This window comes from Mauremys reevesii, linkage group 6, assembly GCF_016161935.1.
Source record: "Mauremys reevesii isolate NIE-2019 linkage group 6, ASM1616193v1, whole genome shotgun sequence".
NCBI lineage: Eukaryota > Metazoa > Chordata > Testudines > Geoemydidae > Mauremys > Mauremys reevesii.
This window is the reverse complement of record NC_052628.1, coordinates 81495789-81512871: the sequence shown is the minus strand read 5'-3', so window position 1 is coordinate 81512871 and position 17083 is coordinate 81495789. Positions and strand designations below refer to the sequence as shown.

The 17083-nt window shown below is 43.7% G+C and overlaps 1 long non-coding RNA gene across 1 annotated transcript; it reads left to right on the top strand.

Annotated features, from left to right (window-relative positions):
• The first annotated feature begins 327 nt into the window (after positions 1-327).
• LOC120408409 lies at positions 328-15943 on the top strand. The gene is made up of 3 exons (XR_005600676.1): positions 328-473; positions 12895-13096; positions 14918-15943. It is a non-coding gene; the product is annotated as an uncharacterized LOC120408409 (long non-coding RNA).
• The last annotated feature ends 1140 nt before the right edge of the window (positions 15944-17083 follow it).

Below are 17083 nucleotides of genomic sequence, written 5' to 3'. Positions count from 1 at the left end.
TTGTCTTACTCTCCATTACCTGCATTTTAATGCCTCATTTTAGAAGCTTGAAAACCACACCTTTTCCTTTGTGATTTTCTCCTTTCATTTTGCCAAACATTTGAATTTCCTGGAGCTGAAATTAATGAGACCATCTGAAAGTAATGTCTTGTTGTACCTAAATATCTCTCAACATCAGTATCAATGATGATGTGTTAATAGAACAGCTCATCTCTGGCAAACAGAGTTTGCTAGTTAAGAGGCTGATCCAAAGTCCATTGATATCTGTGAAAGTGTTTCCATTGACACCAATATGCTTTGGATCACGCTGTAACTGTTGCTGCAACACAAACAGAGGGAGCATTTTTGAGCCACAAAAATACTTGATATTAAAAAAAGTTCTTGGGCTAAGTCCTATTACAGCCCATCTGCAGATGATCACTCTGAATACAGTGGAAAAGATGCCATTCCACTCCACAAGGAGCAGACTTCAGGTAACTTATACAGGCACTCTGCACTCCTTTCATCTCTCACAGCACAGCCCTTCAGGCTGTCCCCGTGTTTCAGACCATTTGACGGTATAGGGTAAAAGCAGGTCAGTAGAGGTGCTGGAGTGGGGACAGTAGAGTTATTACTATGTCTATCTTACTGGCCAAACCCCCTGTGGCAATGCAAATTGCTATGCAGTTAACATTAGGCCTTGCCAATGCAGTTGCAAATATGTATATGGAAAAAAAGCTTTGGACTCATGTTGAGTATTATCTTTTATGTTACAAAGGGTTGCACCTAGGTCTTGTCTACACTTACAGTGCTGCAGTGGCAAAGCTGGAGTACCTGGAGCCCTGGGCAGAGTCGTAACTAGGTATTTTTGTGCCCGAGGCAAGAATATAAAATTGCGCCCTCCTCCAGGGCTGGATTTTCAATGGCGGGACCCTCAGTCCTTCTTGCAGGTGCCCAGAACCCACCCTGCCAAACTCTGCCCCCTCAACTCTGCCCAAGGCTCTGGGAGGGAGTTTGGGTGACAGAGGAGGTCTGGGGTGCAGGCCCTCGGCTGGGGCAGAGGATTGGGGTGCAGGCTCTGGAGGGAGTTTGGCTATGGAAGGGGTGCAGAGGGATGGGGTGCAGGGGTGAGGGCTGTGGGTTGTGGCTGAAGATGAGGGGCTTGGAGTGTGGGAGGAGCTCAGGGCAAGAGTAGGGGTGAGGGCTCTGTCTGGGGTTGGGAGGTCTGGGGTGTGGGAGGGGCTATGGGCTCGGGCAGAGGGTCAGGGTGCGAGGGGATGAGGGCTCTGGTTGCGACTGGGGATAAGGTGTTTGGGGTGCTGGAGGGGCTCAGGCAGAGGGTTGAGAGTGCGGTGAGGGGGTGAAAGCTCTGACTGGGGGTGTGGGCTCTGGGGTGGGGCAGGGCTGGGGATGAGTTTGGGGTGCAGGCAGCTCCAGGACAGGGGCCAGAAAGGAGGACTCCCCCCAACCCTTTCCCTGCCGGCAGCAGCAAGCTCTGGAGGAGGAGCCCCCCTTTCCTGCCCCCCCAGCAGCACACTCACCCCCACCACTGTCACTGAATGTTCTCCTAGGGCCCCTCTCAGGTCCAGGAATCTCCCTCACCTCCCCCGTGGTGGGTGCCGGGGGGTGCTGCGTGCGCCTCCTCCCCTGCTGTTGCCCCTGACTGTAGCCTCACTGGAGGTGAGGAATGGGGCTGCCTCCTTGCCCAGCCTGGGGCAGGAGCAGTGACTGTGGTTGGGGGGCCCCCCTGGGCTGTTGGAAAATGAAAGGGTCTGAGGAGGAAGGGCAGGCTCAGAGTCAGTCTGCCCTGGCAGTCAAGTTGAGGGGGGGCACTAGGACCCTGCAGCAGCAGTTGCTGCAGGGAGGTGGCATGTTGCTGCAGGGGAGAGACAGAGACTCCCTGCTCCAGGGCTGGGAAGGTGTGGGGGGAGCACTCAGGGAAGGTGCAGGGGGGTGGCAGGTGGGGGCGGAGGGGAGATCATCTTGGTTATAAATATCTCCGTGCCAGTGGCTTTTTTTTTCCTCTGCTGCTTTCTGTGCCCCTCGGCTTTGTGCGCCTGAGGTAAGTGCCTCACTCGCCTCACCCTTGTTACGGCACTGGGGAGAGCTCTCTCCCAGCGCTGGCGCTGTGACCACACTCACACTTGAAGTTTTGAGTGTAGCCACAGCCTTAGTGAAGATGCGATCTATGCTGATGGAAGAGCTTCTCCTGTCAGCATAAGTATTTCACCTCCCCAAGAGGAGGTAGCTATGTTGACAGGAGACGCCATTCTGTCATCATAACACCTGGGGATAGGTTGGTATAACTGCATTGCTCAGGGGTGTAGATTTTCCATACCTCAGAGCAACGTGGTTACACCAACATAAGTTTGTAGTGTAGACCAGGGTTTAGTCAGGATGTCTGGAATTGTCATACTTACAGCAGGATGCTATTTTGTATCCATCGTTGTATTAAAAAAACATTGCTAAAATTTTAGGCTGTTGCTTTACATTTCTGTTTTTTTTTTCTGCTCCTGCTTGAAGGCTAGGAGGCTTTAGGGAGGTGCAGGGAACTGGGCCTAGCAGTCTGCAAACAGTTATGTTGCAACCTTCCAGTAAAAGTATTTATGGTTTTATCTAACGTCTCTATGTGTATAGTGTACATAAACCCCATGTAACAGAGTGTCCCCAAACCTAGTATCGGACCCTGTCTCAGTTTCCAACTTTTCCACCATGAAATAAATGACAGAAGTTGGTGCATTGGAATTACACTCCCTTTCCAGGGTCTGCTTTATTAACATGAATTAACAGATTAACTCAAAACTCCAAACATCAAGCAATACTAACCCCTAGTATCCTGCTGCCTACTGGAACACACAGCCCCAAACTAGGCCACCACTCCCTGTATACAATAGAATTAGGCACCTAAGAAAGGGATTCTCAGAGGCCAGCAAGCTGAATGGGGAGCCATCTCAGCTATCCAGGAGTGAAATGCCAGGAGAGGCATAGGCATAGGGAAAGGAGAAGGACTTAGGCACCTAATTGCTGATCTGATGTTCCTGGGTGAAAAACCAGAGATAAACAACTCCTTATGAATGGGATTCTCAGCTACAAATCCTCCCCTCTAGTTAAGCATTCTTCCCTGGTCACACTTCATATGTCTTCCATACTCACCCTACGTTTCCCTGTGCCCCTGGCTTTCTTTTTTTGTGGGTGCTGTGCTTCCCTTTCTACATGGCTTTTGTGCATGTGCTGTCCTCCCCTTCTACCTATCAGCATTCTGGCCCCCCTGCTATGGGGCCTGACATGTATCTGATCTTAGGGATGCCCAGAGCATCCTTACATGATTGGGCCCTGCCAGCGAGATAGATGGTCCTCCTCCTAATTAGAGAATCTCACTTTGTGGTATCTGGGCCTTTGGCTTGAACAAGGGCTCTGAGCTGCTTGTTAGCTGTGGAGTGGCATCAAAGTTTAGGTGGCTTTGTGAGTGCCTATGGATGGAAACTTAGGTGCCTAAGGATCCTCCAGGATTAGGCAGAAGCTGAGCAATGGTTTTGAAAGTGGACCCTACATAGTGGTCTTAGACACCTACAGAGGCAGATAGTCACCTAAATATTTTTGAAGCTGTAAGCTCTAGAGACAAGCCAGCCACATATTCCTTTTTCAGCTCTCCCCCACCACACACACACACTGAACAACATGCATACTGAAGAGGCAAGGCATATTTCTCATTACTCTGTGCAACTTACTAGAACTAGTTTTCAGCAGCTATCACGTTCTGCATTCACACATCTCATGCAGAGCTAACACAATTCTATTTCTTTGGACAAAAAAATGCTCCTGCATTGCTGTTTTTCAATTGACAGTCAAATGGTGGTTCCAGGTTTCTTGGGACCCAATTAGACTTGCACTGTTTGATCTTCCACTCTCCAGGGGATGGGAGCTACTCATCGTATTGGTGCCTCTTCCTCTTCACTTCTGTTTCAGACTATTTTTCTATCAGGCATGACTTCCAATCCCTCCGTTATCACTACTTTTCTATAGTATATGTGTTGATCTGGTAATGCTTTGTAACACACTCATGACAACATTCTGCTATATCTTTTGTGTGTGTGTGTGTGTGCGCGCATGCGTGTAAGTGCATCCTGAAGGGATAACAATGATAGAAAGGGATATATTATTACTGCCATTAAAACAAGAGACCAAAGTTTTGCAATCCTCCTGTAGCTATTGCAAAAGACTTCCTATGTGTAAGATTTATAAAACCTTGTGTAAAGAAGGAAGCCCCAGATAACCAAACATTAGAATGAAGTAAATGTGGTGGAGAGTTTTGCTGGGGTTCTTTTTTTTATTCTGAGGATCTTTAAGCACATTGTAAAATTACATAACAGCTACTAATATTTGTCAGCAGCTTTCTCAAAGGCACAAAACATGAACAAGTGAGCATACAATACTTGCCTTTCAACACAGTCATGTCATGTTCTATTCTGTGATGTCTCGGTGCACACAAAATAACCAAAACTGAAGCATCAAAAAATGAAAACGTGTCATCACTACAGAACTTTGAGGAAAAAATGCACATGGTTTCTAATGCAATTGAAGAATATGATATACTACAGATTAAAATCTATCAGTTTAAAGATAACCCACCTTTTTTGTGTCTTCTGTTAGATACTTTGCAATAGTGCTTGAGAACTATCTCCCTGTGTGCTCTCTTCTCTCTTTGTGTAATTATTATTCATTGCTGTGTCAGGTATTACCCCTTTTTCATTTCTTTAAATAACAAAGCACCACTGCACATGCCCAGGTACAGTGTGTAGAAACATTTCCTCTCTGGTGCCTCCGCCATTGTACAGCAGATGGGCACTGTTGTGGTGTCTGTGCTTTTCCAGTATCAACGATTGCTCCTATCAAGGGCAATTGGGCACTAACCACCCTAATACTGATAGAGTGACGGGCGTGAAGAAGCAGCAGCAATAGCCTGACTCCCTTCACCCTAGCTTGCAACACTGGCAGAGCATTCAGGGAACACATTCTGCACCAACTCCAAGGGCTGTGGCAGCAGGTGCTCTCCCTTTGCATAGCACTGAGCTTTGGGGGGCTCACAGTAAGAGTGCTGCTCTAGGCTGCTTTTTACTCAGGGATCTACCAGACACAGTTGAGCCCAAATGCCTTTAAAACTGATGCTTTAACACATTATTTCTTCACTGAAATGAGTTTACAAGGAGACTCATACTGATCCCTGCTATATCTCACAAGACTTTGATTTTTACAAACATGGGCCCTGATCCTGCAATCACGATAGTGCAAGAGGACGCTTATGCCCACAAGGATGCACAATGAAGTAATTGGTCCCAGAGCAAGGACAATACAGACTCAGAAACAAAAGGAAGAGATTATTAGATACCATTTTGTCTAGTCAAGGATTTCTAGTCAAGGGTCTCAGAGCCCAGGTTCCAGCCGAAGCCCAACCATCTACACTGCAATTTTCAGCCCTGCAACCTGAGTCCAGTTAAATGACCAAGGCCAGCCACAGCTGTGCCACGGGTATTTTGCTGCAGCGTAGCTCTCAAAAGCTCTCGTTCTCATCGATGGCAGAGATTCAGGCAGTTGGGAGGCTACAATATCTCTTTCCTCTTCTAAGGCCCACTAATCCCTAGCCAAATGAAGCTCTGCAAGGGGAGCTTTGTGAAGCTTCCTCGTCATGCACTACGCCCATTTATGAGAATTTCACTAGGACATTCTGGTTAGCAGCTTATTTAAGAATATTATCAATTAACATTGATCCTGTCCTAAAATCTGTTTGAACATGACAATTTTCTTTTAATGTTAAATGATATTTTTCTGCTTTTGCAGAAGCTTCAGCTATCTTCAGAAATGAATGTACAATCACTCACTGTTAAATTAGAATAAGTTTGAGAGAGATTGTTTTAGATAAGCAAGACTGATGTTTATAAAACTACTAGATCCATACACCGACATTTTTGATTGGGAAGAAGCAAAATGCAGGGCTTCATTTTACAGGACATAGCCCATGTCTGGAAAGGAGAAAGACACAGGTTTTTGAGGATGAATGCAAAGATCATAGTAGGCTGCCCATAAGGGTGCTGAACTACAGGTGAAAAAAGAAGAAAAGAAAGCCAAGGACTCAGACATACAATGTAGAGCTGAGCAGAGGATGACAATTGCATTTCACAGCCACTTTTGAAATTTGTTTTTGTTTGCCAAGAAAATTGAATTGTTTTAAACTTGGAATTTGGGACACTCCGGGGAAAGCCCTTATTCCTCTGTCTGTTTGGACTTGGATGCTTATGAAGTCCTCAGTGGAGTACCTATTCCTTTCTCCTGGAATAATCATTTTAGACTGTGTTCTTTGAGAAATCACTAGATTAAATGATAACACCTCCCACCCCCTGGGCACTCTTCATTAAGTTTAGACTCAGACACAAATAGAACCTTGTTCATGCTTTGAAATGTCTGGTAAAGTGACTTTGCACTTCTAATTTTAAGCTGGACTGTAACCAAAAGCACTGAAACAATAGAAAACAATTAACACATTATGGCCTGCCAGGACCTTAACTCCTGGAAATCTCACAAGACCATTCTCAAGAGATTTTCAGCCCAGTTTTGCAGCTTAAAAGCATTTGCCTAGTTTGGAAGACGATTGGATGAACAAGCCGAAGTCTGGATGCTCGTGCAGAACAACAGTCCCAAACTCTAAACCTATTCAGGTTCTCCTGAGCTTCATCCTAATCAGCAAATGAATAAAGTGGATCAGAGACTTTAACCCAAGCCTCCTACACCCTGGGCAAGTGCCTTAACCACCAGGCTATAGAGCAGGGGTGGGCAAACTACAGCCTGTGGGCTGCATCCAGCCCGTCAGACCTTTCAATCTGGCAGTAAAGCACCTGCTGAGGAGCAGGATCAGGGGCTTGCCCTACTCTGTGCATGCCGTGGCTCCCCACAGTTCCCAGAAGCAGATGCATGTCCCCCCTCTGGCTCCTACGCATAAGGGCAGCCCAACCAGGGGGCTCTGCACACTGCCCCTGCCCCAAGTGCCGGCTCTGCAGCTCCCATTGGCCAGGAACCATGGCCAGTGGGAGCTGCAGAGTGGCACCTGCAGACGGGGCAGCGTGTAGAATCACCTGGCCACGCCTCTGCATAGGAGCCAGAGGGGGGATGTGCCACTGCTTCTGGGAACTGCTTGAGGTAAGTGCTGTCCGGAGCCTGCACCTCTGACCTCCTCCTGTGCCCCAACCCCATGCCCCAGCCCTGATCCCCTTCCCGCCTTCTGAACCCCTCTGTCTCAGCCTGGAGCACCCTCCTGAACCAGAGACTCCTCATCCCGAGCCCCATCCCAGAGCCCGCACCTCCAGCTGGAGCCCTCACCTCTTCCCTATCCCTTCTCAGACTCCGCATCCTGACCCCCTGCCCCAGTATGGATCCCCCTCCTGCACTCTGAACTCCTCATTTCTGGCCCCACCCCAAAGCCCACACCCTCAGCCAGAGCCGTCACCCCTTCCTGCACCCCAACCCCCAATTTTGTGAGCATTCATGGCCCACCATACAATTTCCATACCCAGATGTGTCCCTCAGGCCAAAAAGTTTGCCCACCCCTGCTGTAGAGTCACTCTCCCTCTTTTCTCCTTGGTTACCTATTGGAGCCACTCCATTTTGTATTAAATATTTATAGGGCTAGAAAGATAGACTAACTGTATAGTTTTGGGGGTAGGGCACTCATATAGGATGTGGGAGACCCAGGATCAAGTTCCTGATCAGAAAGGAAAAACAAAGAAGCAGCGTTCACCAACTCAGCAAGCCAAAGTCAAAGAAAGGGCATCAGGAGGGGTTGCAGACTATTCATCAAGAGGTACACAGCAGTGAGACAGGGGGACACATATCCTGGGGTCACCAGAGTACAGTGCCAGTTCTATGAGAGCTTCTTCAGGATTGTTGTAACTATGAAGGCTGGTGCTGAGCCTAAGGGGCAAATATGAGAAATAAGATCACCAGAGTCCAGCATCACACTGGCCACACCCTCACTACATCCCCTATGGCTGGAGAGGATGCCAGGCACACCCAGGGACTCCTGCAGGCAAAGAGAATCCTGATCCATTCTCTTGGTGCCACCAGAGGATCTGACCCTAAGCATTAAAAGCATTTGAAAAATTAAAAGACAAATATTACTGTGGGCCAAATCCTCAGGTCCTTACATCATTTTTAATCAGTCCTTTTTTTCCCTCAGGAAGACTGCCATTGGCATTAGTAGATGTTTCCCTGAGTAAAAGGCTAAATAAATATTGAGTAAGGACCTCAAGATTTGGCCCACTAATTGTAAAACAAAGACAGTATATGGATTTAAAAATACTTCAGATGACTTTGGAATTAGTCCCAGTTTTTTTATGATGTGTTTTGCGCCATTGTTGCCTAAAACATCATGCTTTCTGTAATGGATAAATCATTAGGAATGTGAGGGAAATGTGGATATATCCATATATGTTGATATATCCATAGTATGCAGATTAAAATAACCATACTAAGAGAAGCACATTGTGAGTCAGTAGGAGGTCTGACAACCAGACAGGCTTAGCCCAGCTACTATATAGACTAATAAGTACCTGCCTACAGTAGTGCTGTTCCTCTGAACATGGAAATTCTTATTGCTGCTATCGCTGCCATTGGCCTAAAATACACCAAACAGGGAAATATATTTATCAACATTGGAATTATTTAAGATGCTCTGTAAAGGTCACAAAAATACCCTCTGTTCTTTTCTCCCTTCCCCGCTCCCTGCCTTGCTCTTTTGACAAATAATTAGGGAAGGTATACTCAAAACATGATGGGTAGACTCATCTCTACATATCCACAACATATCCACAACAGCTTTAAATAATTAGATATTTTTCAAGTGGAATCCACTTCTTAAATGTTTGGTGTTGAGTAATAAACAATGCACTGCAATTCAAAGGCAGGATTGCTGTACACTAAAAAAGGAAAGGTATTTATTTATTTATTTAGCTGAATAGTGAATACCTATTTAAAGAACAGCCAAAAGATATTGCCAATTAAAATAATAGCAATGCAAAAATATACAATACCCTTGTAGTTCACAAGGTGAATAAATAAAACCCTGCACTCTAATCACAGTGCTAGAACAAACTCTTTTGTATAGCTAATAAAGTCTGGCTTCAGCCAAAATAAACTAACTAAATATTGGATTTTGTCCTTTCAAGGAATAAACACACTGTCCTATTTCTAGAGCAATCCGCATTGTCTGCAGCATGGGATACGGGTCACTTGCTGGAGGATTCTCTGCAGCATGAGGTCTTCAAAACACAATTTGAGGACTTCAGTAACTCAAGTATCAGAGGGGTAGCCGTGTTAGTCTGGATCTGTAAAAGCAACAAAGAATCCTGTGGCACCTTATAGACTAACAGACGTTTTGCAGCATGAGCTTTCGTGGGTGAATACCCACTTCTTCGGATGCAAGTGGTGGAAATTTCCAGGGGCAGGTTTATATATGCAAGCAAGAAGCAAGCTAGAGATAACGAGGTTAAGAACAGGGCCTCATCCTCCCTGATTGAACTAACCTCGTTATCTCTAGCTTGCGTCTTGCTTGCATATATAATCCTGCCCCTGGAAATTTCCACCACTTGCATCCGAAGAAGTGGGTATTCACCCACGAAAGCTCATGCTGCAAAACGTCTGTTAGTCTATAAGGTGCCACATGATTCAGTAACTCAGACATAGGTTAGGGGTTTGTTGCGGGAGTGGGTGGGTGAGATTCTGTGGCCTGCATTGTGCAGGAGGTCAGACTAGATGAACATAATGGTCCCTTCTGACCTTAAAATCTATGAGTCTGGAAAAATCCTTACTGAACTGCTTCCCTTTTGCTGCAGTTGGCCATACTTCCATAACTAACTGACTTCGACATTCATGAAGCCTTGTGTGGATCATTTATTTCCTTTTCCTGGTAAAATTTTCTTTTAAAACTGTGTTTATTGATAAGTCACTTGTTAATTAGGCTGAAGTTCAGGAGAGCCTCAATAGGTTTAAAGTTTAGGATCATTTTGAATGAGCACCCAAACTTTGGTTTGTTCATCTATACCTCATCCAAACTATGCAAACCTCTGGAAGCTGAAAAATGGGGTGGAAGTCTCTTGAGAATGGGCTTTCCTGTGGGTTTTACAGGAGGTAAGGTCCTGGCAGGTAATATTGTGTTAACATGTTTTCTTCTTGCATTTTGATGTTTGTAGCTCCAGTTTTAGCTGGAAATCAAAAGTGTAAAATCCTTTTGGTCATGCTCTCTAGATAGGCTGCCCCTTCTAAAATCCTTTTACAGTCCCCCTCCCAAATGTACCCCTTCCAAGTGACAGCCCATGCCTCCACTTCTTTGAGATGGGACCCCACAACCTAATCACATTCTGACTTGGTACCTGGTTACTAATTGTGATACCTAGCAATAGGCTTGGTACCTACAAGAATTTCTTTTTGTGAGTCCATAGAGAGTAACAGTATGCAGGGACACAGAAGGAGTGTCTTCAAACAGAGTAGAATTTATTTGCCAAACAGTTCAAAGCACTATAAGAAATTAATTTTAGAAAACAAGAGACCTATATAGTTACTGTCTTACTTACACTTAGTATACCCCTGCAGACCACTAGGTAACCTTGACTCCCTGTGACAGGGTTTGACTCACCGCTGTGGCGCATCCTGCTGGCTGTCCTGGGAATTAGCTTAGTTTGCCCATGCGCACTCGTCCAATGACATCTCGCCGCTATCATTTCTGCTCCAGGAAACAAATTGTTTCAATGAACACAGTGTCCTCTTCAGGACACAGACATCCAGCTGTATCTCACACTGTTCTCCCTGCTCCCAGGGGAACCATCGTCCACTGTTCAGCCACTTCCACAGTGGCAAGTGGCCCTCTACTCTGGGTCCTGGCCCAGGGATCCTGTAGATGGCAGCCGTGTGCTGCATACCCTCCAACCCTGCAATCAACATCACTGGGCCACTTCCCCGCTGCCCCCAGCATCTTCTCTGCTCTTTTCTCTGGGCCCCAGCATGCCAGCAGTCAGCTGAGAGCTCACTCCCACTCCCCTGATCCTGTCCAGGACTACTCTCTCCAAGGTGCTAGCTGCCCTCTGCCTGAAAGGCAGTCAGTCCTCCTCACTCCTTGAGATCCAGGGGTCACCGACTTGTTCTGCACTGCAACTCTTCTTATATGGGCCTGCCCGGCCCTGATTGGCTGCCCCTCGTCGCTCTCTCAAATTGGTTGTCTCCTGCATAGCCTCCCTTGGGTCTTCTCCATTGGCTGCCTGTTGTGCAGCCTCCCTAGGGTTTTATTAACCCTTTACAGGCAGATGCCCCATCACACTCCTCCATTCTCTTGAGGACCAAGCCTGATTATGCAGACCCTGACTGTCTCTTTTGCTGTCAGCATTCACTGACACTCCATGAGCAGCTTCTCTCAGTTTTTTCTAGCCCTGGGGTCCTATAATAGCTTAATATCATGCTTTGATCATAGGCTTAGCTTTGGGAAGAGTAAGTCATTCTAACCGGGATGCTGCCAAGTAAGGGGGATTGACCATTTAACAGTTTCTTCATTGTTTCCGCCAGGACTCTTACCTGTGTCTTTGTTTTACTTTGTCTGCTTGGTCCCTCTAACAATCCTGTTTGGTCTAATACCATAGCAAGTAAGCCATCATAAATACATATGCATGCATCATATTTAATAAAAAAAATTAGTATCAGTGTTTCCCAGTTCTCTACACATTTAACCAGATATTTGACCACCTGCACAAGGTTCCATTTTGTACAGCTCTAAAACTAGTTGAGATCGTCCAGGCATGTGAGATGTCTAGAAATTATTTTATCTGAACCAGTTCACTCATTCCTAATGCTAATAATTTCAGATAAACCATCTTAAAATAAGAAATCAGGCATTTTTTTTATGCCTAGATTCCCAGTTACCTCAAGGAAAACAATCTCAGGCCAAATATGTAATAAAGAGTCCATTGGTAATCTAACAACATTTAACAAAATTAAAGTATCTTGGATACTATTTTTCTTTTATAATTTGAAGTTTATTTTTAAATGATATTTGAGGGGAAAAGCTATCTATCAAAATCAGACTTTAAAAATGTGTTTTGGTTTTATACAGTGAGCACACGTTACACATTTCCTTTTCACCACTGGGTCAGGTATAACTACTAGTTATAACCAGCAGGTATTTTCTTCTGCTTATGATGGAGAATATGTCTAGTACCGTTAACAATTTACCAAACAGTCAAGAAATAAGAGACCTGTCAGAAGCACCCACCATACAGCAATCTGACAACCACCCAGCAGACCAGAAAAATATTTACTTATCAAAAATGTTGTTTAATTAAAGAACAAAATAATACAGGAAAACGTGGCTACACTTTTAATTGGTGATCTATGAAAGTGGTCCCTGGAAGAAGTTTCACAGTAGGCATATTGGACCTGACTATTGATATCCATGGCCCAATTCCATTGAAAGCAATGAAAACAGAACTGGGACAATCACAAAAACATATACAACTTCCTAAACGAAATACAGTTAAATAGCCTCAAATGAAAATAGAGTCACTGATTGCAGTGACTTTATATTCTGAATGGTTTTGAGCCCTTCCACTGATTAGAGCAAGCTACTTTCCTTGATTGGGGGGGGGGGGGGAGTCTTTATGCATCATTTTTCAAGTAAAAATATCCTGTCCATTCAAAGTAATAGGTCACTGCTGTGTAAAGTAGCTTGTCATATCAAATGTATAAGACATAATTTAAGTCTGCCTGAAGTACGACCAAATTAAAGTGAAACTAGACAATAAATTGGATATGTTGTGTTGGGAGGTGATGTAGCACCTAACTGTTGGCAGCTTAAGAACTGTGCTCTGCTTTACCAATGTGATTTAGGACTAATTTCCTGGATTCTGCACCTCCCCATGACCACAATAATAGAAAGAGTAAAGATAGAAGACAGTCGTGACAGAGGAAAGACTTCAAACTTTAACCTGAATAGCAACTTTATATTCGCTGGCACCATGGAAACTGCCTGAAAGCTGCAAGTCCCAGATATAAATTACTACCTGTGACCACATAGCATCCACAGGAAATGGTGAGATAGTCCTACATTCCAGGGGTCCCTCAACAGCAGCTACTGATCTCCTATGGGGATCATGATATCTCCTTCTCTTTCCCCTCTAGGTACCTCATGATCTGGGATTCTCTTCTCATTTGTAATAAAACTATTTTGACAGTTGTGTGACCCTGCCTCATAGTCGTGGTGTCAGGAAGGTGAAGAGGATTTTTTTTTAAATGACAAAACCAAGAAAATTCAATACCACAAATTACTGTCACACAACACTGCTAAATGCACAAAAGTATAAAATGATTATTGCACAGCAACAGTAGTTCAACTGTACCCCACATTTAAAAGCTTATGCAGTACAGAAATTCCCCATAAATATGTTGAATAACTATAGTTCTTGCATTTAAATAATGTTTGGTTTAATTTCAGACAGAAGATTATGGGTCTGATCTTACTTATACAGTATCATGACCCACAGGCCTTGAACCCAGGTCCACAGGTGCAGCCATGCTTCACTACTCCACTTGTGATCCACCCCTGCTGCCTCAGTGGCAGAATCCCAGAGCAGCTGATGGGCCTACTTAAGACAGCAACAGGAAGTTGGCCAAACAACTGGGTTCTACCCTGCTCTGGACTGTGCACTTTGAGCCTCCTGCACCTACTTCCCTTCCCCTGAATTGACTTCCTGATGTCCTGACCTAGGTTGACCCCTGATCACTGACCTGTGGTTTTGATCTCTTGTCTCCTGCCTCTGACTCCCTGGTATCCTGATGCAGCCTGACTCTGGTTACAGACTTGTGGTTCTGATCTCCTGGTAGCCTGACCCAGCCGACTCTTGGCTTCTGACTGTGAACTCTGGCTCTGACCACTAGGTCTGGCTGCCCATGACCTGGCATTGACATACTGGTTTGACCTCATTTAGTTCAGTGCCGTTAATTCAGAATTTCATTGGTGAACAGAAGATCAGAACTGACCCCTATGAATAGCCCTATAATAATTTTGAAACATCTCAAAGTATTTTCTTGCTGAGATCATTGACAATTTTGCTAATCTCTTCAATACAGGCAATATATGTTCTTAGTCTACAAATGGTGCAACCTGCATGTTGGATTAATTCCATAGTGAGGCCTAATATGAATCACTTGATAAGTGGGTTTTATCTAATGATAACTGTTTTTCCCAGGTGGGCTTCCTTGTTAGGAATAATTTCCCTAAACTTATCTTGCTTGTATCTTAGTTTATTTCTTTCTTTTACATGTCCATTATTTAATGAAGAAGTAAAACATTATGTCCTAGCTAAGAATCACTCAGTGAAATCCTGTCCTCATTGAAGTCAGTCAATGAGAGTTTTGCTATTGAATTCAACCCAGCAAGGACTTTACTCTATACGTAATATGCTTCCAGCACCAAAGCATACAATGGGAAGAGTAATTGGGAAGGATTTTTTTTTTCAGGATGATTTCCATATGTTAAATAGGTAAGTGAAATAGCCAATGATATTGTTCAAAAACACTGCTGAACAGATGTCATCCCACTGTAATTAGAGCTACACAATTCTTTGGGCTTCTCAAACTTTCAGCAAACAAATTATTTCACCCCTCACCTGAGAACAAACCTAAATAAATATGAACAAAGTTATTCTCCTTAATCAGCAAGAAAGGTTGCTAAAACTTAAAGGTAATTTTCAAAACAAGATCACAGTCACGTTATCATTCTGGATCAGATCTGTGTGCGTGCATGTATGTGTGAGAGAAAGTCTGACAGTGATGGTGTCAGAAAGACAGAGTGGGAATATTCTTCTAGCTCCAAAATAACACTATTAAATTATTTTTCCTCGTCTTCACACAGCTGTCAGACTGAAATAGGAGGAGAGAAGAGGACAGGAGCATGGACTGAGCATTGAAATGATCCAAAAATAATCCCCACAACCAAGAAGTTATTCAATATTTCATATTTTGACTGATTAAAGTTCTGCGAGTCCCAATGCAGCCTTTTCAGTGGGCTGGGTTTTGTTTGTTTTTCTTTCCTTCCCCATCAGAGCTCTGTTTGTCAGATTCAACTGTTTTTTCCAGGTGGGCTTCCTAATAATTTCCTTAAACTTAACCTGCGTGTATCTTTGTTTGTTTCTTTCTCTTACATGTACATATGCAGAAGGGGGAAAATACAATATTCTTACATTTGCTTTTGATAGAGAGAAAAACAACACTGTGGACTCAAAGTTGGGAATGTTTTTAAATAAAATACCCCATACATTTAGCTATTCAACAAGAACTGGGCCTGATTCTCCTCTGACATTGATTTTACACTGGTATAACTCCATTGATTTTAATGGAGTTATCTGGATTTACAACACTCTGAGAAAAGAATCCAGCCTATTGGATTTGGAAAGGATTACATGACTAAACCACCAGGCACTGCTTTTAAAACGTACTCCTGTGTTTACAGAAATAAAAGGGGCAGTCCACTAAATGTAAACTAAATCGGTCTTTTGCATGTCATGGCCTAAATTACGTAGGATGCAATGTAACCCAATGTGCTATATTGAAATTTATATAAACGTACCCCCATAACAATTATTACTTCAAATGCTGACAGTTTCTTCTTGCAAATTTATTAATAACATATTTGATTAAAATATTGGCCCAGAATATTACTGAAGTTAATTAGCAGCTGAGGCCTCTCTAAGAAGTAGGTCAAATTTTGAGATAATTGAATATGCAGGTATTTCATCCTTATTATCACCTTGTAAAGAAGTTAAGTTTTCTTAATATAGAAAGTAAGCTTTAGGACAATGTGTGTGTGTCACAAGATGAGAAAACATTGTTCATTACTCTTTAAATAGCCACATTTCTTTCAAATGGTTGTTTGTTAAAACTGAACTTAGATAATAATCTTACCTGGAATTACCTTTCCAAACTGATTGATTTTGTTGAGTAAGGATGTAAATGAGAATAAAATACTCTAGGAGTAACCTTATTTTCTTTTCTATTGCATTATTCATATGACAACCCGTCATCCACATTATATTTGTAAAATCAACTGTTACAGGGCTACAGAAATAATTTATTGTTGATTTTTCTGACACTCAGCAACCACCAACTTTATTGTTCTAGCTCTAAAAAAAGATTGTGTAGTATGACAATATTGTAACTTTTATGACTCGTTCTATCCCCAAACTCCAAACCTTGGTTATGTCTATTTCTTCAGTTCAAGCAAGTTACATGTGTCTTTCAATGATCAAATGACTGCAGAACAACTGGATATGAATCAGATTAAGTTGTGTCAAGCCCAAAGTAATTATAAAACAATCGATCAAGAACAGTCAGCATTCAGTCACTACATTTCATGCTGATACTGTACCATACTTGCTGATATGATATGTGTAATGCAATAAAAAACATTAAGAAAACTATTACATTTTGCTGTGCCTCTCTAAGGGCATGTCTACACTACAAATTTATGTTGACTTCTGTTAGTTACTGCAGCATCTGGGTGTCGACTTAAGTTGGTTGTGTGTGTCTACACCACACTCCTTCTGTCATTGGAGTGCATACTCATTAGCAGCACGTGCATCAATGCAGAGAGCAGTGCACTGTGGGTAGCTATCCCACAGTACAACTTGCCACAGGGGGTTTTGGGAAGGGCTTGCATGCCTCATGGGAGCAAAACATTCTCGCAGGGGGTCCTGGGAACATGGCTTCAGTGTCCCATGATGCAATTTTCTCCCTCCTCCTCTGATTTCAGCTGGAACCTATAATATTTTGTGCCTTTTTTCAAAAGGCTGGCATAGTCATGTGTGCACCATATCCTGAGAATCATGGATCCTGCTCAGCTGTGCGCTATTGTTGTGAGCATTACAAACACCGTGCGCCTTATCCTAGAGTACTTCTAGAGCTGTGAAAATAGGTGCCTTGTGGAACATTGCAATGTCCTTCAAGCAGCCTTGCTGGAAGCCATAGAATGAAACAATTCCCGGTTGCTGCTGGCAGTTGCGCAGCAGCTGAACACAGTGGA